This window comes from Phocoena phocoena, chromosome 11, assembly GCF_963924675.1.
Source record: "Phocoena phocoena chromosome 11, mPhoPho1.1, whole genome shotgun sequence".
In the NCBI taxonomy this organism is placed as follows: Eukaryota; Metazoa; Chordata; class Mammalia; order Artiodactyla; family Phocoenidae; genus Phocoena; species Phocoena phocoena.
Genome location: NC_089229.1, coordinates 49,285,301 through 49,312,218, shown reverse-complemented (window position 1 = coordinate 49,312,218; position 26,918 = coordinate 49,285,301).

The following is a 26,918-nucleotide window of genomic DNA, read 5'->3' as shown; positions in this document are numbered from 1 at the left end:
ACTTATGCTTCCTTTGGTCTACAAAATTCCTTTGAAATTTTTGTAACAGATCTTTTAGAATGCTGTAAATGAAAACAATCCAACATGTTACAACCTATTACATGTCCGTTTTCTTTATCTTAATAGGCCAGTGGACTCAAACACCTGAAGTCTCTCAATTCTGATTCTTTGGCCAGTTGATCAGCATTTATGAAGCCACCAAGCTATAAAGAGATGAAGATGAATGAAGTTGGCTGCCCCAAAGAACTCACAGCCTGGATGTGGGGGAGAAAGATATATAAGTAATTAAAATATAATATCCTCAGTGCTATCACAAAGGTTTCCCCAAAGGGCAATAGGAACACAGAGGAGGGAGCTACTAATTGTTCAGGGAATTTGGGAAGGCTTTACTAAGGAAGTGGTACCTGATCAGGTTCTTGGAGAATGAGTAGTTTTCCTCTAGGTAGAAAAGGAAGGGGAAATATATACAGATAAAAGAAGGCTGTTTACAAAGACCCAGAGATGTAAAAGAGCATGGCATAGATGAGTAACGGAAGATTTCAAGGCGATGGGAACTTAAGATGTAAGTTGGGATGTGGTAGGAGATGAAACTTGAAAGGTTAGCATGGGTCAGGCCAAGGCTAAAGACGTGTTTGCAAAAGACAAAGTACGGTTCATTAAGCAGATTTCTTCTTGTCTCTGACAGCTAAGTATGAGGCAAGATCAGGCCTCTTCCTATCCCTATGACACACCTTGTCTTTGCAAAATAAAGTCTTGTCCTAGATAGCCAGAAGAGCTGTAGTACTTCATTGAAGTCTCTGGCTTTGAACTCTGATGATGAAGGATTCCTCAAAGGGCAGTGCATTTTAGAGGAAGCTCTTGTCTTTGATCTTCTCTGCTTTATTCATTTGACAGAAGTTAAGAATGACAGGTTTCAGAATATAGGACCAGGTCCTTCAGATGATCTAAGAGCTACTGGAACAAAGGAAGTCATTAGGAAGGCTGTTCATACTTCTCTTTGTTTCATATTTGGCAACATTATTTTGTGGTTTTGTAGAGCAATTGAATCTCAAAATCTAAACTGAAATTTTAAAGAATTGCTCAGCATCAGACATTTGTTTTATAACTCTTGTAGCTAAAAACAAAAAGGGGAAGGTCAGGCTTCCCTGGTGGCGCAGTGGTTGAGAGTCCGCCTGCCGATGCAGGGGACACGGGTTCGTGCCCCGGTCCGGGAAGATCCCACATGCCGTGGAGCGGCTGGGCCCGTGAGCCATGGCCGCTGAGCCTGCGCGTCCGGAGCCTGTGCTCCGCAACGGGAGAGGCCACAGCAGTGAGAGGCCCGCGTACCGCAAAAAAAAAAAGGGGGGGGGGGAGGGTCACTAGGGAGTGAACATTCTGGGTATGTGGACAGAGCAGAATCTGAGTTCTCACCACTAGTGAGCAGGTTCCTTACTAATTCTTGGGTCTCACAGTGAAACATGAGTTCAGGTCAGTTACAGCCAGCTGTTTGAGCAGGGACTAAAATGTTTGCAGGATCTCAAGAGAATTGCTAAAATTAGCACTGAGAGGACATATACACAGAAAGGACAACTTTTTCTTTTTTAAAAAAGGAATTCTGTTGTATACAAAATGGACTTCCAATAGGATGGAAGAGGCTAGGATGGATTTCTAAGAATGCCCTTCTCCCTACTTGGATATTTTGATCCAAATGTGGGGATGTATTCCTTTACTCTATAAGCAGATACAGACTGAATTCTTTCTGTGTCAAATGATATGAATATAGTGTGGATAAGATTGATAGGTCCTGCACCTTTTGGAATTGCAGTCTAATTGTATTTAAGTGAATAAACAGGACAATTATAGGTTGAAGGTTTGTGGACAGTAAATAAACAGGTGATGTGGGAGGTGATAACTTGGTTGGCGGTGGTCAGGGAAGGTCTCTGAAGAGGTTACATATAAGCTGATACATGAAGGATGAGCCATTAGAAGAGACAGGGGGGATTCCCTGGTGGCGCAGTGGTTGAGAGTCTGCCTGCCGATGCAGGGGACACGGGTTCGTGCCCCGGTCTGGGAAGATCCCACGTGCTGTGGAGCGGCTGAGCCTGTGAGCCATGGCCGCTGAGCCTGCGCGTCCGGAGCCTGTGCTCCGCAACGGGAGAGGCCACAACAGTGAGAGGCCCGCGTACTGAAAAAAAAAAAAAAAAAAAGAAGAGACAGGGAAGGGCATTCCAGGCAGATGGGGTAGTATGTGCAAAGGCCGTGAGGCAGGCAAGAATTTGGATTATTCAAGCAACAGAAAGGAGCAGAGTGAGAAAGTGCAGGAGTGTAATGAGATGAACATGCTTAAGTGGGAGGGGTTGTGTGTCAGGAGTTCTAAGACCATGCCCAGTTTCAGTGATTTACTAGTAGGACTCTCAGGACTTAGTGTATAATAGTCCTCAAGGCTATGGTTTATTATAGCAAAAGGGTTCAAAGCAAAATTGGCAAAGAGACGTGGTGCACAGGGTGAAGTATGGGGGAAACCAGGCACAAGCTTCCAAGAGCCATTTCCCAGTGGAACTGCACAAGCTGGGCTTGATTTCTCCAGCAATGAGTTGTGACCAGGGCAGCTCCTTAGAGACTCAGTGCCTGGAGTGTGTTCTGGGGACTGGTTGCATAGGCATACTTTCCCTAGCATACACTAAAATTCTAGACTCCCCAAAGGAAAGCAGGTGTTCAGCCTGAACCACATTGTTTGCACAGTTTAGCACACGGAACCACCCTTATCAGTTCCGGGAAGAGTGCAAACTCTTCTGGAATCCAAGTTCCCATATGCAGTCAGAGGACCATCTTGCAAGCAGGCCCTTCTAAGGATAGCAGTCTCAGCCCTGCCATATTAACTCTCCTGTGCAGGTGGGCTTGCTCCAAGGCGAGGACATCAGCAGAACCTCTTCCATGCTTTATGCAGTACCACTGTGCTGGCCCATGATACGCTGGCCCAGTCCCTCAGCAAACTGCCCAGGACATCGGAGACAAGCACAGGTAGAATGGCTTTGGCTGGGCTGCAGCATATCAGGAAGCAAGGCTCACATTCCATGTGGGAATCAGGCTCCATGTGCTCTAGATGACTGACGTGTTAGCTTTTTTTTTTTTTTTTTTTTGCGGTACGCGGGCCTCTCACTGCTGTGGCCTCTGCCGTTGTGGAGCACAGGCTCCGGAGGCACAGGCTCAGCGGCCATGGCTCATGGGCCCAGCCGCTCCGCAGCACGTGGGATCTTCCCGGACCGGGGCACGAACCCTTGTCCCCTGCATCGGCAGGCGGACTCTCAACCACTGCTCCACCAGGGAAGCCCAGACCTGTTAGCTTTGAGTTGATTTCCATCTGCTGACCCGTGAAACTTGGTTAATCCTCACAAATAGAAATGGGCTCCCGCTCTTTTAGATGCCCTTGGTACCTTCGAACTTGTCTATGGCCCTTATCCCACGTTGTATCATCTTACAGCTCTACTGGAGACATATTATGTGAGTATAAATAGTCCTGTTGCTCCCCTCAGCCCCTAGCAAAGAGGAAGGCCATTTGGTTGGCAGGACAGGGTTTAGGCCCGGACTAAAACTCATCAGGAGACTAGAGCTACAGAGGCTCAGAAAAACCTTGAATGGCTAGAAAGGCCAGGAGCTTCTGAAAGAACAGGTTTAGTTTGGGATGCTAGACTAAAGTAAGGGGAGTTGAGAGAGATAAAGAAAAAGTCAACTGCTTGCTAGAATTGGGACAGGAGGAAAGAGATTTAAAGGAAGCAGATGCTGTGAAGAGTGGAACTGAGGGAAGGGTCCTTAGGACAACCACTTTGGGTTATACAATACAATGTCCGTTAAGTGCATCTTTGAAAGATTTCAGTATAGTTATATGTTTCTTTTCAATATTAAAAATTTTTTCTTTGATGTCATCTGATGTATAAGTGTAGTGTAATTCTGAAACATGAAGTGGTCTGGATTTGTTGCATTACTGAGCTCTGTTTCTCTATTACTTCCATTAGCTTCTGGAGGACAGGGAACGTAAAAGATACTTTGCACGTGGTGGCTGTTAACAAAGATTTGAACTAATGAATGAACACACACATATGTTAATTGACAGAAGGATAGTGATGTTGTTTTGGAATATGCCTAGCAGTTAGGACCTTAGTAACACCAGAGAGAAAAAAAAAAAAAAAGAAAGAATTTTTGTAGGAGGAGCAAATAAGTTATATCAGATGCCAAACCACCCTTTCAATGAGCCAGGTTAAAGGTGAGAGAGTGGTAGAGACACAAATTTTTAAGCTTAATTCTAAACATTTCAAGTAATATAGCAACAAGATCTTGAAGAGCTTAAAAAGGACGGCAGATATTCTAATCTGTTACCAAAACGGAATTGGATCTTTGGGAACAAAGCAACAAAAAACTTGACTAAAGCAGTCTAAAGCAGCCACAGCTGGTTGGCTAATGGAAACTTCAACAGTGACCAAAAAATTGTCTTTATGGAAGCCCAACAAAATGATTTTAAAAATTGTCAGACAATTTTGTTATGAGCTGGTGTCAAAATTTTATTTCATACTTGCTGCAAGCAAGGAGATCTCATAGCCCAATTCAAAGACTGACTTTTGGTGAGAATGTTTCATAGGAAAAGAGAATGGCTAGATGATCTTTGTTTGACTAGATATAATAAAAAGCAGTGTCTGGTTAAATATCATCTGACATGCCTGACAAACAGGCAGCTGACCGTGTGGGTAGCAGGTTCCCAGAAGAGGCCTTAAGCTAATTAAAGTTTACCAGAAAATTGCTTAAGCATTTTTATTCAGGAATGATAATTTTTTCCCAGAAGAAGGTTGTAAATAATCTTACAAAACTATTTTGTCCCAGATCATGCTTGGAACATTTTTTTCCATGTTAATAAAGAAAACAGTTGATTTTTTCCAGTCATGTCTGTCTGTATAGATACACAGTGTATGTAGACATTTGGATATAAAGGAAGTTGTCATGTGTCCTCTGAACTATTACAGTTGGAAAAAGAATGGCTTCAATCTCTACTGGAGGCCACGGAACCACTCTTGTCTCAATAGTATGTCATTATCAAGTGTAGGTAGGCACATTAGATAGACCACTTGCTGTAAGTTATGTCTTGAGCTGGGTTTAACATCTTTATTGGAGTATAATTGCTTTACAATGCTGTGTTAGTTTCTGTTTTATAACAAAGTGAATCAGCTATATGTATACATATATCCCCATATCCCCTCCCTCTTGCGTCTGCCTCCCACCCTCCCTATCTGAGCTGGCTTTAAAATAATGAAATTAATTATAAGGAAGGGGGGGTGCTTATGGAACCCAAAGTCTAACCCAAATGCAGCTGGGCCTTGGGGAGGTTGCAACAGGTCTGGAAACCCATTGGGGATGCAGAGAGCACCCTCTCTGGTCTCTTGTTCTGCTTCTTTCTGGGCATTTGCTGCATTCTTTCTTGGGATCAGTTTTCCTGCTGCTCAGTCCAGTGGAAGATGGCAGCCAATAGCCACCAAGTTCACAATGTCTAACCACACACCAAGGGATTTACTCTCTTTCTTGCTCCTGATTCCAGATTTCTGGGGTGGGGTCTGGGCTTCTGATTTGCTCAGCTTGGAACATCCCCTTTCTACTAAACTGAGGTCAGGGATTGGGTCATACCATATGGAAAGGTCTGCTGGGTGCCCTCCCTAGAGACTGGGAAATTCTTAGAGAAGGAAGGATTATTATAAGCTGGGCTGGTATACACCAAAGTGTATGACATCAGGCTTGATCAAAAACAGAGATTATTATTTAAAAGTTCGAAATAGCAGGGAGAAACCCATAACTACTGACCAGCCTCAAAACACAAAAAGTTTAATCTTAGCTCTGGAAGTTACCATAGGATGTTATCTTCTACAATGGCTCCCAAGCCTAGCCAACCTCCAGAAACAGATTTAGTACTTTAAAAATAGATTTCCTGACTTCCTCTCATGAGATTCTAATCCGTTTGGCCTGGAATCTACATTAAAATTTTTTCCTTTTAATTATGATAGTCAAGCAGATTTGAGGGCCACTGATCCACCTTATATTTGGGCCTCTGGATAGCAAAGAAATCTTAAAGAGTTTTCAGGGAAAGACACTCATAATTGGAATCATTCCTTCTCCTTATTTTTTGGCCTGAGAATCAGACACTTTTTCTTTACAACCTTATAAAAATTTCCATCTACGACTGAAACATACAAGGCATGTTTCGCCTTGGATTTATTCTATGCTTTTTCTTTCCTAGTTTCTGTCCAAATCCTTCTAGACCTTTATACATTTCCAATTCCGGAACTATGATCAGTGGAGTCCTATCTTATGCATTTATCCAAATTCAACTATACACACCTGGACAAAAACATTCCTTTTGCACATATACTGGAAATTCTGCCAGACCACTGTCCAGTTCTCTTCTTCAGAGACTGGGACCATCCCAGCAGTAACTTCAATCATGCTGGTTTAGTTCTAGCCTGGGCTTTATCTGAAGGATGTGCTGAGACTATGCTGGCACGTTCTCTGGTACAGTTCAAAGAAAATGTAGTTTGAGGGGTGAATGCAGTTTCAGGCAGCCAATTTTAGTATGAGAGAAAAAATAATATTGGGCATTGACAGAGCTGGGAGGTCAAAGGCAGCAGCTGGGAAGAAAGGACGAGAGCTAGAGAGTCATCAGAACAGGCTGGGGCATGGCCAGGCAGGACAGTCCAGCATTGGGCAAGGGAACACACAGCAGATTTCTTGGGGTTCCTTCCCACTGAGGCTGAGTGAAGTAGTGGGCAGGCTGGCTTGCTTAAAGGTAAGGGCGTGGCAGTGGGACAGATGCTGGGTGTCCCAGAAACTTACCATGTGGTTGTTCGTCTTATGCATACACTTGCCTGATTTTCTATATCTCTTACTGATTTCAGAACCAATTTTCTATTCTATAACTCACATACTCTCTTATAACTTCTTCTGGACTTTTCTAGTTTATTCTTTCAATATCTTCACTGTGGCATGTTAATCAGTCCTGTTGTGTGCCGTGCAATGATACATGAGTCTTCAGTGGAGAGGCTCAGTAATGCTAACTGACTTGATCATTAAACGCTTTGTTCCTTTTCCAGGAAGTACAGAGTCACAAATAAGTAGTGACTGTATAAATAAGAGGGAGGTGAGAAAGAGGCTGTAAATATGGACCTTTGTCAAAAGTTTCTCATCGGAGTACAGCAGTGAATTTGTAAGCACTATGATTTAAGGGTGGTGCCAAGTTGGAATAGGCTTTGGAGGAAAATGATGGAAAATTGCAAAGGACTGAAGAAGTCTGAAGGGTGAGGCCACGTGGCAGCACGATCTGCGAGAACGTAGTATTGGGGGTGGTCTTTGTAAAGACATGACACATCTTCTTGGAGCCTCATATTCAACTATTGGTGGGGAAGGGCAGGAGGAGATTATTTTCACGTGAATCAGTTATAGCTACATCATGGAGTAGAGTGCAAAATTCTCACAAAGTATGAATATAAAACACAAGATTAAAAGAAGCTTTACACTTTTGTTTGAGCTGCTATGGTTTAGTTTTCTGAGCTCAGGATATACATGTTTAATTTCTTCGGCATTAGGAGATATTCCAGATTTCATTTATAACATGGAAGATAGTGACTAACTTTCTACCAGCCTGATAGAACTGAAATTTATTGCCTGCAGAGAGCGTTTTACCTTAAATACAAAGAAGGACTTTTATCCCAGGTAATTAAAGATAAATCAGATTATCAAAATGAATTTAGAAATAGTTAGGAGTATATGACTTACCTTAGAGAAAAAAGTAACATGCTGAAGAACTGATATGTTGCCCTCCAAAGCCTTTGGGTGGGCTCCTCTCTGAGAAGTAATCCTGGGTGGGTTTATGCTTCTTTTTGATGATGAACCTTCTTTGCAAAAGTGGAAACATGGCTAACAGATCTCTTGCTGTGGATCTCAGAGGACAGGAACTAGGCAGATTTGTCCAGAATGTTGTTATATTTAGACCTATCTGGAAGCAAATTACCAGATTAGGACTCCTGAGTACCTTCATACCAAATTCTCTGGTTCCAGTTACAAAAGAAACGCTATGGATTTAAGTGAAAAGTAAATGTCACACTCATCTTCCAAAAATCTCTACTGATAATATTTTCTTATACATCCTTCCATACATTTTTCTATGTGCTTATAAGGAGATATACACACACACGTACACACATCGTCATATTATTTACAATTCTTCAGCTTGCTTTTTTCATTTAAAATATCTAGGCCATTTACCATACAATTTCCTACTTTATGCTTCCTCAGAGCTACAGACAGCTGCAGAGAGAGTATTCCATCCTGTGGCTGTACCACTCATTACTTAAACAATCCCATGTGTAAATTGTATGGTAGATGTCGCAAGTTGCTTGTGAATTCCCGCTTCTTTCTGATAAAAAGAATTCTGATTTTGTTTAAGACAACGATATCCTCATCTAAAACTAAAACTACTAAGACTCCCCACGTGGGTAGGTGTGACATGTGACACAGCTTTGACTAAATGGATTTATAGTATCCCATTGTCTGATCACATCATAATTTATCCAACCAGTCAGAAGAAGCTGGCTAAGCTTGGACATGGAAGTTGTTTTTGAATTATTGCTATTATAAACAAAGTTTCGATCACTGTCCATTTGCTTGATTATTTCCTTAGACAAAAGAACTGTGTTTGGATGGTAGAATTCGGAGCAGTAGCCAGTGGGTAGGGGAGGTGTTTGGGATGGGGGGGCCGCCATCTTTTTGGCCTGTGTCTTCCACAGGCCCTGACCTCCTGGATTCTGTTGGTAATACAAGTTGATCCAGCGGTACACTGTGTATTGTCAACATAATTCTTACAGTTTATCATATCTTCATTTCCTCCATTGTGTCACCCTGGCTCCCTCCTTGCCTGTCTGCTTTTGGGGTCTTGTGGCCAGAGGTCAGCTTCCTGTCAGTGTCTTTGATGGTCTGGATGTCACTGCCATTTGCATTCTGCCGGGGTCTGCTCTGATTATTTCAGCACGACTAGGTCAGAGAAGAACAGTGAAGTCAGTCCCTCTCATGGGGAGTCAGTTCATCCATGCTGCAGGCAAATTTATTTCTGTTGTATCTTGATATCCAAGGTGGAAATAATTGAGGTCATACATCACAGGCAGACAGAAAGCAGAATTCTAAACTATTTCTAAGCAATTTCTCTCTGTTGAAACTATACTGCAGCATCGGTATGCGTAGGGGTGATCAGGATGCTTAACAATAGGAAAACAGAGGTGTCACTTATCAGAATGGACACTGGCATGCAACTGTGTGAACCAACAGACTATCACCTGGGGGACTGGAAACGGGATTCTCCTTTTTATCCCCTGAAACTAAATTCTGAAATTCTTGTCAGCTAGACTTCCTTTCAGCAGGTTCTTATCTCTTCCAACCAGGCTGTGAGAACCAATCTTCCTAAAATCTCCCTTTAAAAAAAAAAATCTCTTTGATTAAATCATCAGTAGATATTTCTTTCATTTTATATGTTTAGAAATCCAAAAATTATAACTTGGATATATTAGTCAGAACTCTTTGGGCTGCAAGTGACAGAGCTCAAGTCAGACTTCATTCAACATAGAGGGGAGTTTGGGGTTTGCATGCCTAGGAAATCTAGGATGGAAGACTTCAGGCAGGCTTGGATTCAGGCTCAATGGGATTATTAAGCCTCTTTAGCAATTATCTCTGTTCCTCTTCGTATACTGGCCTCATTCTCTTCTTTGGCAGATGGTCTTTTTCCAAACTGGTGGACAGGGCCGGCCTCATGGATAGGCATCCCCTGTGCTCACAAAGGTCCCAGCACTAGAAGGGTCCTCAGCTTAGACATGAGCAAGCCCAGCCCAGACTAGCTGAGCCAGACCCCGATCAGCAGAACCTCCCAGCTAGCTTCTAAACAATAGTCAAAGCTTACTGTGTTTGAGTTTGGGGGCAGTTGGTTATGTAGCATTCTATGGCAATAATAATGAGTACAAGATAATGTTTTTAGCCTTGTCACTTTCACTGTTATATCCTAGGGCCTAGGACACTTTCTCAAACATGGTGGGCTCTCCATAAATGTTTCTTGAGCGGAAGTGAGAAATGTTGAATGAGTAATATGAGAGGCTGAATATGTACCTAATTTTTCTTTCATTAAAAATGGTATTTACAGGGACTTCTCTGGTGGCACAGTGGAAGAATTCGCCTGCCAATGCAGGGGACACGGGTTCGAGCCCTGGTCTGGGAAGATCCCACATGTTGCGGAGCAACTAAGCCCGTGCGCCACAACTACTGAGCCTGCACTCTGGAGCCCTCGAGCCACAACTACTGAAGCCCGTGCACCTGGAACCCATGCTCCGCAACAAGAGAAGCCACTGCAACGAAGAGCAGCCCCTGCTCAGCAACGAAGACCCAATGCAGCCAAAAGCAAAAAGATAAATAAATAAATTTTTTAAAATGGTCTTTACAACTAAACCTGAAAATAGCACTCTGACAATCTTCCACAAAATCCTCCCTTTTGAGGACAAAATCCATCCTTGATTAGAAGAGTCTTTTATTCTTAATGACAATGAATTGCTGAAAAAAGAAAGAAAAAGAGGAGGTGTAGTCCTAATTAGCTTCACTACTAACTTTAGACGTATAATTGGTATTGCAAAAATATAAAATTCTCAAATGAAATGATTATTGGAGTTGGCAGTCAACTAAGACTCATACAGTCTTCAACCTCCTCTCTTTCTCTTCTGATCACCATCTTAGAGTATATGTGATGGAATTTTAAAAGAAGAAAAATTAAGTAAATTTCATATGCATTACACTACACTAAGAACTGTATGAACTGGGTGATAGACACATATCCATCCTTCCTGGTAGCAGCTGACAGGCTAAGAAGAAAACTCCATTGTAACCAAGCATAAAGCAGTTAGTGACTAGCCCCAAACTGGCAAATGCCGTAATTAAATACGATTACACCACGATCAAGCAATAGCACGTCTGTGTGACAGTGGCTGAAAACAGTGAAGTCAGGGGAGTTACATATGAACGAAGTGTGAGTTAGATAACTTTTATGCTGTAACATTCACAGCACAGAGTCACTAAGATCAATAGAAGATGATGCTGTTTCTTTTAAAAACATTTTTAGCTCAGAAAATGAAAAACAAAAACAATACTTTTCTCTACATCTTTAACAAAAGCCAGATAGATTCTCCTACTGCTGGCTGTGCTAGTCAAAACTGAGAACGAATAAAGCTTTCCACTCAAGTGCTCCCAGCTGATTCCTGAAAATGCTCCACCGACCCCATTTAGCATAGTGGAATTGCTGATTTAGTTGGCATTCATCAGGGGGCGGTTCAAGAGGCAGTAATGAGCTCATCAGCACCCCCTATAATTAGGCGTTTGCTCTGAATTGCAGGTGACAAATAAGCTTTCCAGGGGTGCCAGGCCTCACTTTCTTCCCACATGACCGAGCCCTTGGGAAGACAGGGGGACCTTGAGAATCACGCCCCTTCTGGAGAATTAAATGCATCTGAGTGGATTATGCACATTACCTGAAGGGAGACATAAATTGTCATAATATTTATCAACGGACAAAAGAATCCCCAATTATCTTCTATAGTCAAATACCTGCTATGGACACTTGGAGAAACTGGACGTGACAATGAGTCAATAACGTTGCCACTGCCGAGTTGCCTTTCTGGTGAACTGCTTCTGTTGAGCGCTGTGCTTTGATCTAGATGGACATCATCACCATTTGTTTTGCCATTCAAGCTGGGGTCTCAGCAAAGAAAATGCTCGACTCTGTGATTTTGTAGGTCACCAGTATTCTGAAAAAGTGTGACTTAATCAATGTATAATTTTATTTTTTTCTTCCTCCTTCCCCATGAATTTTCTACTGATGCTTAGGTAATAAACAGGTATATCTATGGTCATTTTAAGTTGAAAATACAGCCTTGGTTCAGAAATTGTGTGTTCAGCCCAAGATTGAGTTTAGTGTCAAATACCTTCTCCTCTCCCAGCTCTGTCTTCCTCAGGCTGGGAGCTTGCTGGGAGGAAAGGTGGTCACTGCTGCTTCTCTATTTTTCTTCCTTTAGTTTTTCCTTCTCTCCCTTCCCAGCTAGCTGTGTTACTGAAGCAAACTTGGGTCCGCTGGCCCAAGGGCGGCGTTTATTATTAAGGTGCTGTACAAGGAGTCTGGGACAGCTCCTGCTCAAAAAACCCAAACTCCCCATGGCTTTCAGCAAAGTATTTTTAAAGGCCAGGTGAGGGAGGGGCATCCTGGGTACGCGATCCGCTCGCTCGTGCACAATTCTGATTGGTTGATGGTGAGGTGTAACAGGGCGGTGTTACGTGCTCATGATCATCAGGTAGTTAATTCCTTTCATTTGGTGGTGGTTTTAACATCTGTAAAACAACTCAGGAAATGCGCATCAGATACTGTTATCTAGGTACTTCAGAGAGGAGCTAAAGCAGAGGTTACAGGGAGGGGTCTGTCCTAGGAAGGCCCCATAATGTCCTGCTTGGCGATCGCTGGCCAGTTTCTAACTTCTCCAGGATAGGAGTGCTGGAGGGTGAGGGTAGGAGGGAAGGAAGGAGTGAGGAAGGTTCTCAAGTGAATCAGTGGTTGTGTAGCAGTCCTGGCAGGATGCTAAGGTAGACTTGAACTTCACGAGCTTTTCGGTAGCTGGGCTCTGCTCTGCTCTCCTCCTTTGCCCCAGGTTGATGTGTCTAGAGCACAGCTGGTAAAGTTGGGCTTGTGTGGCTATATCCAGCATGCTCTCTGTTTTTGTTTTGATGGAACACAGCCGTAACCAGCTTGTTTACTGCTGCTTTCACCATACAAACAGAGAGTTGAGTAGCTGCCAAGCAGACCATACAGCCCTTGAAACCTGAAAGATTTACTATCTGACCTTCTCCAGGAAAAGTTTGTTGGCTGCCCTGTCTAGAGTTTGGGTGGTCATTTTCAACTCCTTCTGGAACCACTAGACACCAAGCTTTTCCCTTCAACTTCTTGCTGCTAGGTTCCTTCTGGCCCTCTGGGACATCCTATGGCTGACCCTATGCTGGGTTTCTCCTGTGGCCCACATCTGACTAGGGGAAACCTTTGCACACCCCTTGCCGTGCACTGTGGAAGAACAGGTGACCTGTTCACAGACTTCTCTTTGCTCAAGGTGGAGCCTTAAGGGTAGTGGAGAGGGTAGGGACTCATATGGCAATAGCTCTCTATAGGAAAATCTCTTCCTGAGCCCTTCACCTTTGCATATCTTTAATCTGGTTGGGCATTCAAACATGATGAACGGGTTTTAAATATTTATAAATTCAGTACACTTACAGCGTGTCAACAGCCTATATCTATAATATGGTATAGAGGGGGTGTGATCGTCTGCAGTCTGCGTAGGGGGAGGGGATGGCATTACTGGTGCCACAGATGTGTGTGACCGAGCGTCCTGGACAGGAGTGCATGTGCCCCCGAGGATTCAGAGCTTTCCACTTGTCTATGGGATGATGACAGTCCTAGAGGGTGAGCTGAGGTGGGAACTGAGTGAGAAAACGTTGTCCGAGAAGGTAAAAGGGAAGAGGGGAAGGAAGAGGGGCCCCTAAATCAAGGGGTCCAGAGGCCTGAGCACTGCTTCAAACCAGAAATACATAAAAACACAAGGTTACAGCATAGACCATAAATGTGTGGCGTTGGGCACCACTGCCTAGGACCAGCCCATCCTCAACTGCTCTTTTAGGCCTCTGGGAAGCGGTAGGTAATTGGGAGGACTGTGTCTGAAGCAGACGATGCCAAATGGTGGCCCACAGCCAGATCCAGCCCACATATGTATTTTGTTTGTAGTTTTTAAATGGAATCCCTTGGCTATATTTAAAAATTTAAAGTATTAGCCACAAAAATCAGATTTTGTCATGGTCTCTGCCACCCCCTTCTGTCTCCCCACTACTGAGGAGTTACCAGTTTTACTTGTGTTTCTACTGTTTCACCTTGCTCACTTCAATTATTTATCTTATCTGTCTGGCCCCAAAGGCATTGGATTTTTGACCCTTAGAAAAGGACAAAAGAACAGACAGGGCAAAAAAATCTGTTGGGTTTGCTGTAAAGGTTGCTTCAGATGATATACACAATGCCTGGGCAGAGCATGGCAAGTGTTAAGTGCTCAATAAACTGTAGCATCTCCTCATCTCTACTTCCTTGTCACCAGTTTGCCCCAGGTATATTTCAGGGCTGTCAGGAAGTCCTAGCCTTGATGAGAGAGAAGAGAGGCTTCTGTCTTTAAGTATACACCACTTGGCATTTTACAGGAGAGACAGGCAGTGTTGCTGTGTTTGGCTGTCAGAAGGAACTGCTGGATTCATAACAATTAAATCCTTCTTGGTGGTGGGTCAGGGTTCTAGCGGCCAGGGATATGACACCCAGTGGAGTGTGTTTATGCCAGATAAGCTGTTCAAGTAAAACCCTATTTAATCCAGCAGGCACCTTGAGGTTGTCCACCTTCAGGGGGAATAGAAAGGCAAATGTTAAGTAGAAACTCAAACTTTTCAGTCTCACAATCTACTTTCTGTTCTGTCATTGGATTTTGCACTCTGCTTGAACCAGAGAAATGAAGAAAAGATCACCCTGGGCTCTGTGAACTGTAATTGGATCTGTCAGAGGAGTACCTTTAAGAAAGAAAGAATGTACTCTATCACCCCCTCTAAAGACACTCCAGGGACATAAGAGACCGGGGAGAATCTTAATACGTGTGAGATGTGTTTCTTTTCAGTCTGAAATGTAGTGGTCAAGAGGAGTTTACAAAATTAAGAAGAAAAAGTTACAATCAATACTCTGAGAATATTTTTATACCTCTAGATTTTTTTCCCCAGATTACTAAAGAAGACCTATTATAAAGCTATATCTGTCAGCAAGGCCTTTACATATCTCCGAAGTCTATAAAGGCAAAAATTTCCTCTTCCTAATGAGATTCTGCTTACCCGATTATTTTTATTTCTTGATCATTCCTTCCTAATTTTAAGAAGAAAACACCAGACTTTCTCCTGCATACCAGTTTCATGGAACATCTAAAGCCATGGTAAAACTCGTGATTGAAATTTTAACATAGTTTTGATGCATGATATAATACCTTGCCTTTTCAGTGGTTCTCAAACTGTACTGTATATAAGGGTCTCCTGGAGGCCGTGGTTTGCAGATAAATGTTTAATAACCAGCAATCTGTGGGAGAACAAAAAACCCTGAATTGTTGCATTTGCTGATTTTCATGGTGTAAATACTTCCACCAAGGCAAATTTCAGTCTACCTACGTGAAGTCCATTGGCTTGAAAATTTCTCAAATTCCTGGCATTTTAACATTCTCTTCTTGGAAGCTGGTACTTACCAGCTCCAGTACACCACTGCCTGGAGGGCTTGTGAAAACTAATATTTCTCTATTCTACCTCCAAAGATTCTGACTCAGTATTTCTGGGGTGGGGCTGAAGAATTTGCCTTTTTAAGGAACTCCCTGCACCTACCAAGCAGAAGATGGTTGGAGCAGCATTTCCCAAATATGTCTGGTGGAGCCCTAGTTTAGTAAATGTTAACATTTCAGAGGAAAAATAAAAGGCTTCAGTGGTTAAATGTTGAGAAAGGCCAGGACAAGTGAAGTTCTGTAGGTTTTCTTCTTTTTTTTTTTTTTTTTTTTTTTTGCGGTACGCGGGCCTCTCACTGTTGTGGCCTCTCCCGTTGCGGAGCACAGGCTCCGGACGCGACGCGCAGGCTCAGCGGCCATGGCTCACGGGCCCAGCCGCTCCGCGGCATGTGGGATCCTCCCGGACAAGGACAGCAACCCATGTCCCCTGCATCGGCAGGCGGACTCTCAACCACTGCGCCACCAGGGAAGCCCCTGTAGGTTTTCTTGAGTGCAGACCTTGTGAGTTTCATAGCATGGCCTTCTGCAGCGTGACACATCAGTAAGAGGGTACCCAGTGCAGTTTTTCCGAAATTTATTTGATCCTAGGGCCTTTTGTCCAGGCATGCTGTTTTGGGAAAGAAAATTAGTATATACACTTTCCATTTATAGAACTAGAGTTAGACTCTGAGCCATGGGATTTTGTAAACAAATTCGTTTTCACAATGCTAGGCGTGAAGTTGTAGACTTTTCAGAGGAAAGTTTAAAGGCAGTGAGTAGCAAACGTGAAGTCCTTTATCTCAATATAACCTCTCAGTACCACCTCATTCGGTACCGAATCGAGGCTAGGGTACAGATGGAGGGCTCCTTAGCATGCTTGAAGCTTGTGGCCTAGAGGAATTTGAATCATTCAGTCCTCCAGTTTTAAAGCTGCAAGAGACCTTAGAGGTTAGAGTGGGAGGATTTCAGAGCTAGAACAGATAGAAGCGGTCATCTGGTCAAATCCTCTTTTTTCACTGACGAGGATGTAAAAGCCCCCGCGAGATTAGATACCTTTTCCAGTGCTGGGGTAAGACTGACGCCATCCATTGCTCTCTTCACTATATTAAAATTTCTTTTCTTTCCTGGAAAAAGTTCAAGATTCCAGCTGCTTCTGATGCCTGTTTGAGTCAGGGGGCCAAAAGTCCAAATGTCCTTCTCAGAGCTGTTTTGGAATAATCCTCTTAAATTAAACTGGATATCTGCATCCTTTGAAATTCAGATTCGTCAGGGATGTTTGATTCTGATAACAACCCCCCACCCCGGGGAGGAAATTATGCTCTGGGGTCCAGCGGCTGCAAGAAGGCAAGCTGTCAAAGTCACACCAGCGAGCTCTCTTTCTCTCCATTTTATCAGCAGGACAGCTGGGAACAAAGGCACAGAGGGGAGAGACGTATGCGGAAATACAACCCCGTAGAAAGCTGGCACGCGCCCAGCTCTGTGACTGTAAGGGCAATAATATTTTCTGATGTTACTTAGGCAAGTGAAATATAAATCTCAAACAGAACACCCTTCATGCGTGACAGCAGAAGCTTCTAGAGCCAAGTTACCAAAGACAAAGCATTCCTTTGTACCCTTTAAAACGGCACTGTCCACTTTTTATTTTACCTCTATTATGCCACTGACTTGCAATCTGGAAGGGTCTGGTTGAGTTCATGGAAGAGGATAATTATTCCTTATCTCCCTCTCAGGACCTGCCCCTGCCATTCTCCCATCCTTGTATATAAGCCACAGGTGACGTAGTAAGTACTACGAATGGTGTTGAGGAGACAGTTAAAATCAACAAGCCTCACTCTCTCCCCTTACTAATTAGGCACATTTATTGGGTACCAGTTATGTTCCAGGTACTGTGCTAGGCTAGGAGGATGCAACGTTGAACAGCAACAAACCTGGTGCCCACTCTCGTGAAGCTAGGAGTCTGTGTAGAAGAAAAAAAAAAATCACAAAAATATACCTAAAATGACCAGTTGTGATAAATACGTTGAAAGGAAGGTACCTGGAGCTGCGAGAGTGTGTAACACGGCATGTGACCTAGAGCGGTGCTTCTCAAATTGTGTGATGGAGAACCAGTTTTCCCCTCCAATCTGTCACCAACTGATGCTGGTATACATTCGGTGCCACGTGAGTTTGACAACACCTGGTCTGGTCTTTACCAGGTTCAAGAAGATTAGTTTACTGATCATGTGCTTGGATGTCATGGTAATATTAAAATACCACAGAAGTTTCTAAATGCTGCTTTCTCCATTTCTGGACTTACCTCCTTGCAGACAGCATTTGGACTGGCACTGGACTGTGGACTGCCCTTTAGGTAGCCCTGACCTAGACTGTCGAATCAAGCACGTTTTCCCGGAGGAAATGGTTTTTTAACGAAGTGATCTGAAGGATGAATAAGCACAACCGAGATGGGCAGGAGAATTCCAGGTAGAGGGGATACAGAAGAAGACCAGGATGACTGGAGAGTGACAGCGAGTGGGAGACCAGTCAAGGTGAGTTAGCTCGAAAATGCCAGGCCACACCTACGTCGGCTTCCTGTTTTTCTTGCTGGGGCAGCTCTTGGAAGGTTTTCAACGGTGCACTCCAGTGTGGGAAAGACATTAGGTGGAAGTCAGAAGACCCATTCGGAGACTATTGGAAACATTCAGGTAACTTAGCCTGGGTGGGCGCAGTGGACGTGTAAGAGGTGGGATATTGAGGAAGGATAGCAGGGTTTGGTGGTGGAGTGGATACGGGGTTGAAGGAATGGGAAAGATCAAAGATAACTCTTCTGGTAACTTATCAGTCATCCCCACCTTTCTACTCTAATGCGGACAAAGAATATTACTTCTTTTATGTTCAGGACAAAAGGAGTCTCTTTATCTCTGTGGCAGTTTCCTGGCAGGGAATGGAAGTCCATTTCCCAAGTCCTTCAGAGGCCCCGTCAATATTTTTAGATGTGCTTCACAACTGCCATTCTTTCTCCTTTAAACGTTCCATTTATGGAATTGAGTTCTTCCTTTGGGTATAAAATCTCCACTAGAATATTTCCTCAGTTTTTTTCTTAAAGCATTAGTCCTAGAAAGTATTAATAAGTACTGGATGGAAAAGGAGTCCCATCAGAGAATCTATTTGGGAAACCCCGCTAGACAGAGACTTTTTTTCTACAAGGCCGGACTTCTTAGAGCGTTTACTATACTAATGTACGTCTTCGGTTTCCAAGAGGAGAAATAGAAGATGCAGTGTTTCCAACACTTATTTAGTTATGGGGTCCTTTTTGCCAGGAGCAGCTACTAGGCTAGTGTTCTTTGGAACATTCTTTGGGAAAGGATGCTTCATGGTGAGCAGAGGAGCCCTACCCTCGGCACCTGAGTTCGGTTTTGCTTGACATATTTTGAGGCAAGAAAAGGACTTTTGTTTTGTCTTGTTTCTTGGTGTCACAGGACAATCTAGTTCCATTTCATGAGGTGTTTTTACCAAGATGCTAAGTGAGTCTTTGGAATCAGAACAGCACCCCGTGTACCTGATAAACTTGCATTCCTAGCTCTGTGGTGAAAAGTGCTATGGCAACTCTAAGTGTCATTCTGGGGGCAGCATCCAGCGTATCTGTCTGGGGCAATGTGTCCGACCCAGGCAATAAGTCTGGCAGGGAGAACATCAAGTACCACCCTGATGGATTTAAGTGACACTTGTGTAATAGCAGTAAATTTTACATCTGAGTTAACTGCAGTGCAGCAGTAGTCATAAATGATAGCTCTGTCGGCGAAGGCTGCCCTTCTTTCCCTCCTTCCTTCCTTCTTCCTGGCCTTCCAAGGCCACCAAAGAAAACAGCAAAGAAAAGCCTTTTTCTTTATTTAGTAAACAAGTTTTATGCAACTATAACACTGGCATCTGTAAGCAGGTGAGCTAGATCAGGGTCCCTCAAACCTGAAGGTGCAGGGGAATCAACTGGGGATCGTATTAAACACGCAGGTTTGGCTGTAGTCAGTCTTTGTGGGGCTAGAGAGTCTGCATTTCCAACAGACTCCCGGGTGAGGCCAGAGCTGCGGTGAACAGAACACACCTTGAAAAGCATTGATAGATAGTTCTTTGGCTCTCACCTTTTGGCGTGCTTGCGAATCCCTTGGCCTGTTTCCTACAAATGCCTCTCTTTTAGCTTTACTTCTGGAGCTTCTAATTTTGTAGATCTGGATTTTTCTCTCTCCTCCTTTACTCTCTTATGTGCATTTCTTTTTCGTTCTTTTTTTTTTTTTTTTTTTTTGTGGTACACGGGCCTCTCACTGCCGTGGCCTCTCCCGTTGCGGAGCACAGGCTCCGACGCACAGACTCAGCGGCCATGGCTCACGGGCCCAGCTGCTCCGCGGCATGTGGGATCCTCCCGGACCGGGGCACGAACCCTTGTCCCCTGCATCGGCAGGCGAACTCCCAACCACTGCGCCACCAGGGAAGCCCTGTGCATTTCTTAAGAATAAGGCTATCCTCTTCAGAATCACTGTATAAGAATCAAAATCGCAAATTAACCTTGTTACAATAGTGTTAATCTCCAGATATTGTTCAGATTTTTCTAGTTGTGCCAATAATTCCCTTTATAGCACACGTTACACCCCCCATCCTCCCAACAAAGTTCTGGCCCAGGCTAAATGGACCAGGGGTTTAACACTAGCAAATTAGCTCAGGCCTAAGACAATAGGAAATACTAGGCTATGGTGGGGATTGTGGCTGCCTGGGGTGAGCGCCATGCTTGAAGGCATTTTCAGTAAAATATCTAACAACTGCAGTGCCAGCTTAAGTTGTAGTCACTCACACGCCCTCTCACTCCCACCCTCACTTCTCTCTGCCGCGTCCACACCAACTACCATGACCTTGAAGTTTTAGACCTCCCGAGGGTGCCGCTTCGCCACTCATAGCTCCCTAGTTTCCCCTCACAGAACCATTCCACTTGCCACGAAACATAACCACTCAGTTATTATGCCCACGAGGTAATCCATCATCCCTTCAGACAAATGGATAAATGCTGGTTATAAATGCCAGATGAGTTCATGAGTTTGGAAGCTTGTTAAGCATAGGACAAACTGTAGCCTTTTTAACGGCCTGGTGTGGTGTTGGATTGTGTCAAGGATCTTGCCCAGAAAACTAAGGGTGATTTTTGTATCTGGTGAGAACCAGTTACCATCCTGGTATTCAAACGTCCCTAGGAAAACAACAGCCAATGTCAACACTCCATAGTTTTGATTAGATGTGCCTAGAAGAAACTGCCTTCTTTCAGAAAGGCGTTCTCTCCCCTTGTGTTCTGAGGAAGTTGGCTGCTCAGAAATCAGACATGTGACTGTTCTGCTAAACAGGAATCTGGGCCATCAAAGCCACAGTTAGCATCAGCGAGGGCTTGTGTCCGTCCTAACACATAAGCAAGGCATGGTACCCGCCTCTCAGCACTGCCAGTCTGCAGTCCACAAGTTCTAACCTGAAATCCTGTCAGCCAGATGTGTTTCAGATTTCAGATGTTTTGGATTCTAGAAAAGCAGTACAGACCATACACCAAGTATTATGCAATACCCCAGCAGAGTCTGGGGCCATACGGCATTATCAAATACATTAATATTTCTGCAGCAAAACTATGAAATTCACCATCAAATGCAATAAATCAAGACTAAATAGATTTTCTCTCTAGCTCTGGTGACCTAAATCATCACGTGATTTAAGTCAGCTCAGGTTTGACCTCCAAAGCAGTCGTGCAAAATCTTTCAAATTTGTTTTTCTTTTTTTTTTAACATCTTTATTGGAGTATAACTGCTTTACAATGGTGTGTTAGTTTCTGCTGTATAACAAAGTGAGTCAGCTATACGTATACATACATCCCCATATCTCCTCTCTCTTGCGTCTCCCTCCCACCCTCCCTATCCCACCCATCCAGGTGGTCACAAAACACCGAGCTGATCTCCCTGTGCTATGCGGCTGCTTCCCACTAGCTATCTATTTTACTTTTGGTAGTGTATATATGTCCATGCCACTCTCTCACTTCGTCCCAGCTTACCCTTCCCCCTCCCCGTGTCCTCAAGTCCATTCTCTATGTCTGCATTTTATTCCTGTCCTGCCCCTAGGTTCTTTAGAACCATTTTTTTTTTTAGATTCCATATATACGTGTTAGCATACAGTATTTGTTTTTCTTTCTGACTTACTTCACTCTGTATGACCGTCTCTAGGTTCATCCACCTCATTACAAATAACTCAGTTTCATTTCTTTCAATGGTTGAGTAATATTCCATTGTATATATGTGCCACATCTTCTTTATCCATTCATCTGTCAATGGACACTTAGGTTGCTTCCATGTCCTGGCTATTGAAAATAGAGCTGCAGTGAACATTGTGGTACATGACTCTTTTTGAATTATGGTTTTCTCTGAGTATATGCCCAGTAGTGGGATTGCTGGATCATATGGTAATTCTATTTTTAGTTTTTTAAGGAACCTCCATACTGTTCTCCATAGTGGCTGTATCAATTTACATTCCCACCAACAGTGCAAGAGGGTTGCCTTTTCTCCACACCCTCTCCAGCATTTATTAAAACTTGCAAATTTTTAAGCCTTTCTTTAGTTTGGAATTGCAGATAAGGCATTACAGACCTGGTCAAGTATTTGTTACTATAGATTTTAGTCTGCAGTGCTTCATAATCCAGAGTTTAAAAAAAAAAAGTTGCAATGGTGAAAATTAAGAAATCCAAACGAAAATTGGAAAGTATGATAAAATATGTGATCCTGGCTTATTCTGTCCATTACAGTAGATAACATCAGGTGGAATGCTTTGTCAGGAACCCTGCTAGATGCTTTCCATTAACTATATCACTTATTACACGTAAGAACCTTATGAGGATGGTATTATTATGACGCTTTTTTAATAGATGAGGAAACTGAAGACCAGAGAGGTTAATTAACTTGCCCAAGGTCACCTGGCTAATAAATAAGAGAGCTGGGCGTGGAACCCAGGTCTGTCCGACTCCAGTGAGTCTTAGTTCCTTACTCTTAATGCCACTGTGCCCTGGCCAAGTTGGCAGGGAATGCTTTTTGTTGATTATGCTGGTATGTGGGGTTAATCTAGGGAATCAGCTAATGTCTGGAAATGTAATCTGCTATCCTAAAATATAATCAGATTAACTTCTGTGTTTCTGTTCCAATTTTGAACATTTCAAGTCAATCCATTGATTCAAAGTCTGCTATCCCCATTACATACTATTACTATTACCACTTTAAAATAATAAAATAATACTATTACCACTTTAAAATAATGCGTGGTGAACTTGTGGAACTGAGTTATTGTGTTATTTATGCTTTTACTCCCAAGAGTAGTTGTAGATTAAAGAAATCTTTTTAAACATTTTTTCTTTTATATATACAGAGGGCTCCTGGAGAAGTGAGTGGCTATTACCCAAATATAAAATAACCATTGAGTTCAACTTCAGTGAGAAGGGGTTTCCCTGGTGGCGCAGTGGTTAAGAATCCACCTGCCAATGCAGGGGACACGGGTTCGATCCCTGGTCCGGGAAGATTCCACATGCCACGGAGCAACTAAGCCCGTGCGCCACAACTACTGAGCCTGCGCTCTAGAGCCCGTGAGCCACAACTACTGAGCCCGTGAGCCACAACTATTGAAGCCTGCATGCCTAGAGCCCATGCTCTGCAACAAGAGAAGCCACCGTGATGAGAAGCCTGCACACCACAACAAAGAATAGCCCACGCTCGCCACAACTAGAGAAAGCCTGCGTGCAGCAACGAAGACCCAATGCAGCCAAAAATAAAAAATAAATAAATAAAATAAATAAATTTAAAAAAATTGCAGTGAGAAGGCAATTACTGAGTTCCTATTTTGTGCCTTATGCTTAGCTTGGGCTGGAGTTACAAAAGTGAGTGAATTTCTTGCCCTAAAGGTGTTCATAATTGGGAGGAAGACAGACAAGTAGACAAGTAATTATATGACAATGTGGAAAGAGCCACACCAGGGATGAGAAACAAGGAGCTGAGAGGGGAGGAGCCAGAGAAGAGACTGTCACCCCAGAGGCATGACACACACCTGCACACAGCCATTCCCTCACTGAGCTGCTTATAGCCTGAACTGTTCCGGTAAAAGGTAGTAACAACATACTCTCTTAACACGTGTGCGTGTGATGGGACCGGGTGGGGGGCAAACCCCAGGCTTGATTGTGAAGTGAGGAAAAGCACTGGCATAGTCTTAAATTATGGGTTCTGTTCACATTTCCAAAACACCCGGCTTGATCCAATTCCCAATTGCAACCTCTCTTTCCCCTCTCACCCACTCCACTCCAGCCACACCAGACTCTGCAGACACATGTTCACTCTGGGGCTTTTGTACTTGCGGTTCCCTTTACTGGAATAGGCTTCTCCCAGGTAACCATGTGGCTGGTTGCCTCGCCTCCCTGAACTTCTAACCCAATTGTCACCTTCTCAGTGCAGCTCATCCTGACAACTCCCATCCCCTCCGAGTCCCGGGTTCCTTCCTTGCATTGGTTTCCCTGCCGCACTCATCACTGGGACACGTTCTGTGCTTTAGTTTTGTGTTGACTAATAGTTATGTGTGTGTAACAATAGCAAATAGCTCCCTGGGGGCAGGAGTTTTGTTCTAAAATCTCTGCTGCATCCCTGGCTTGGGACAGCATCTGGCTCACATCATATTTGCTAAACAATTAAATACATTTCTATGGGCAGCCGGGCCATTGCTTTTTAACTACTGGTGTTAGCCAAGAGTTATTTGAATTATTATCCTCTGTTGATAAGCAAGAAGGCCCATAGAATGCAAATGTTACATAATCCCTTGGCATTCTTCTCTGGGAAAGCTCCTCAGTCGACACTGTTCTGCTCTCAACAACATATGAGATTTATTTACACTGAAAAACTCTACACTTTGACAGCAAAACAAGATTCAGGACTCTGTGTAAATTGGAAACCAAAGTATAAAAGCCATGTATTTCCAGGAGGCGTTTCCAGGAGCTAGCTCATAACCTATGGCAAAGTCTTACAGATAGAACATCTTAGGGCGGGAACCTCAATCTTGTCAGTGCCCGAAGTCACGAGCTGGGGGAGGCTAAGCCACATTGCCAAATTCAGAAGAGACTCAGGAACATGCCAGGATGTGAGCTGTAAAGTTCAGAATGAGAAATGGACCCGTTCCAGGGTCTAGAACGCTCTCCCGTGTGGCTTGAGCAGCATCCCCTCTCCCTGTTGGCAGATGGACACGGGGACACCAATGACATTCAGAAGCCTTGCTGGGGACGATGCGATCTGCGGATGTGACTGCTCACACTTAGGTTTCCTCAGTGAGATGGTACAGTCCCTCCCTGGGATTTATCTGCCACAGGACCAGAGCCAGGGAAACTCTCTCTCTGCATGCTTCTCTCCATCTCTCCAGCTGCCAGAAGAAACATTGTTTTTATTATGATGCATCAATTCCTTCCAACAACACAGAGGCCAATCTTGCTCTGTCCTGTGAGCTGCTTTATCTCGTTAAGGTAACTACGCATCTCCATCGTCTCCATTGATTTGGTCATTTAAGTCTGACAGAGCAACCTGATTTTTAATTTCTTAGACAGAACATCCTCTACGTCTTCCAAGTACCCTCTGTGGTTCCTAACGAATCAAAATAACATCACTGTCGCCTTTGCCTCCCCCCATCATTTCTTAATACCAGACAGTGGTTCTGGAAAAAAAAAAGATTTCTTCCATTACGATTGTATATGTGACCACAGAAGGTGGCTTCTAGGATATAGGCACACTCAGGCAAATTGTTTGGTTGTTTAAAACAATGTCCTTTTGGTGTAATGATTCCCGGACACCAGATGGATGCCAGGACACTGACTGTCTTTGAAATTTACTGAAGAGACATCTAGTGGGGCTCAGTCAGAAAACTGTCACTCTGAATGCTGCCTCACGAGGGCTGGAAGATTCAGTGCCAAGAGGGACCGCTAGTGTCCTGCAAACCTCTGAGCTCGACAATGCTGACGTTTCTTTAGATGTTGTTTCCTGTTTTCAGTGTGTCAGACAAGAGTGTACTTTTATTCATAGTTTGCCATTCTTTATGAAATAAAGAGGCATAGCCTATTCAGGATTTCTGTCTAGGTATTTGTAAGTTGATGAGTCTAAATAACCTTTCTGTAGAGGAAATGTTATCTGTGGAAGGCTCTATGGAGCGCCAGGATACAGTTTCCATCAGCCTATATTGGCACCAGGTCTCATTTACCGAGCACTTACTACACGCACGTAATCCACATTCCATATAAGTCACCCATTTAAAGTGTACAATTCTATATATAGAATGGATAAACAACAAGGTCCTACTGTATAGTACAGGGAACTATATTCAATATCCTGTGATAGACCATAATGGAAAAGAATAAGAAAAAGAATATATATATAACTGAATCACTTTGCTGTGTAGCAGAAATTAACACAACATTGTAAATCAACTATACTTGAATAAAATAAAATTTTAAAAAGTGTGCAACTCAATGGCTTTTATTATATTTACAGAGTTTTGCAACCGTCACTATAATTACTCTTAGAATATTTTCATCACCCCTCAAAGAAACCCTGTGCCTCTTAGCTATGACGTCTGAAGGCAGTCAGTTTTTAAAAGTCATTTTATTGAGGTGTGATTGATACATAAAAAAACTACATATTTAATATATATAACTTGATGTGTTTGAGAATAAGTATACGTATGTGAAAGCATCACCACCATCGAGGCCATAAACATATCTATCACCTCCCAAACTTGCCTCCTGCCCCCTTTATTACTATCATTGTCATTATTACTGTGGTAAGAACGCTTAACATAAGATTTACCCTCTCAGCAAATTTTAAGTATACAGCACAGTATCGTTTGACTGTCGGCACTATGCTGTATAGTAGATCTCCAGAATTTATTCATCGTACAAAACTAAAATGTTGTACCCTCTGACCATAGCTTCCCCATTGCCCCCTCCCCACAGCCCTTGGCAGCCACCATTGTGCTCTCTCCTTCCATGAGCTCGACTATTTTATATTCCACGTGTGAGATAGATCATAACAGCATTTGTCTTTCTGTGTCTGATCAAGGCCTGCATTCTTAACCATTACACTTATCAGCATGAATCTGAAGCAGGCTAAAAGGTCACCTTTCTCTCACTTTCTCTTTTTTCCTTCCTTCCTTCCTTCTTTCCTCCCTCCTGCTCTCCCACCCTTCCTCCCTTCTCTCCATCTTTCCCTCCTTCCAGCCTCCTCTTGGCTCTTCTAAGCTGGCAAATGTATCCATTTTCCATCAGAAGCTTGGTGACACTTGCAGTGGGAGTAGATTTGCTTTTTTCAGGGTTGTGTTTATAATAGCATTTTTGGATAACCCATGGGAATTGCCATGTTTCATCTTGACACGGCTAAATACTCTCCCATATGAAATCAAAGCAAATCTTTCACGTGTCACGGCTGGGTAATGGCTTTTCTTGGACAGTGTCCAATCCAGGGAACGGATGCTAGT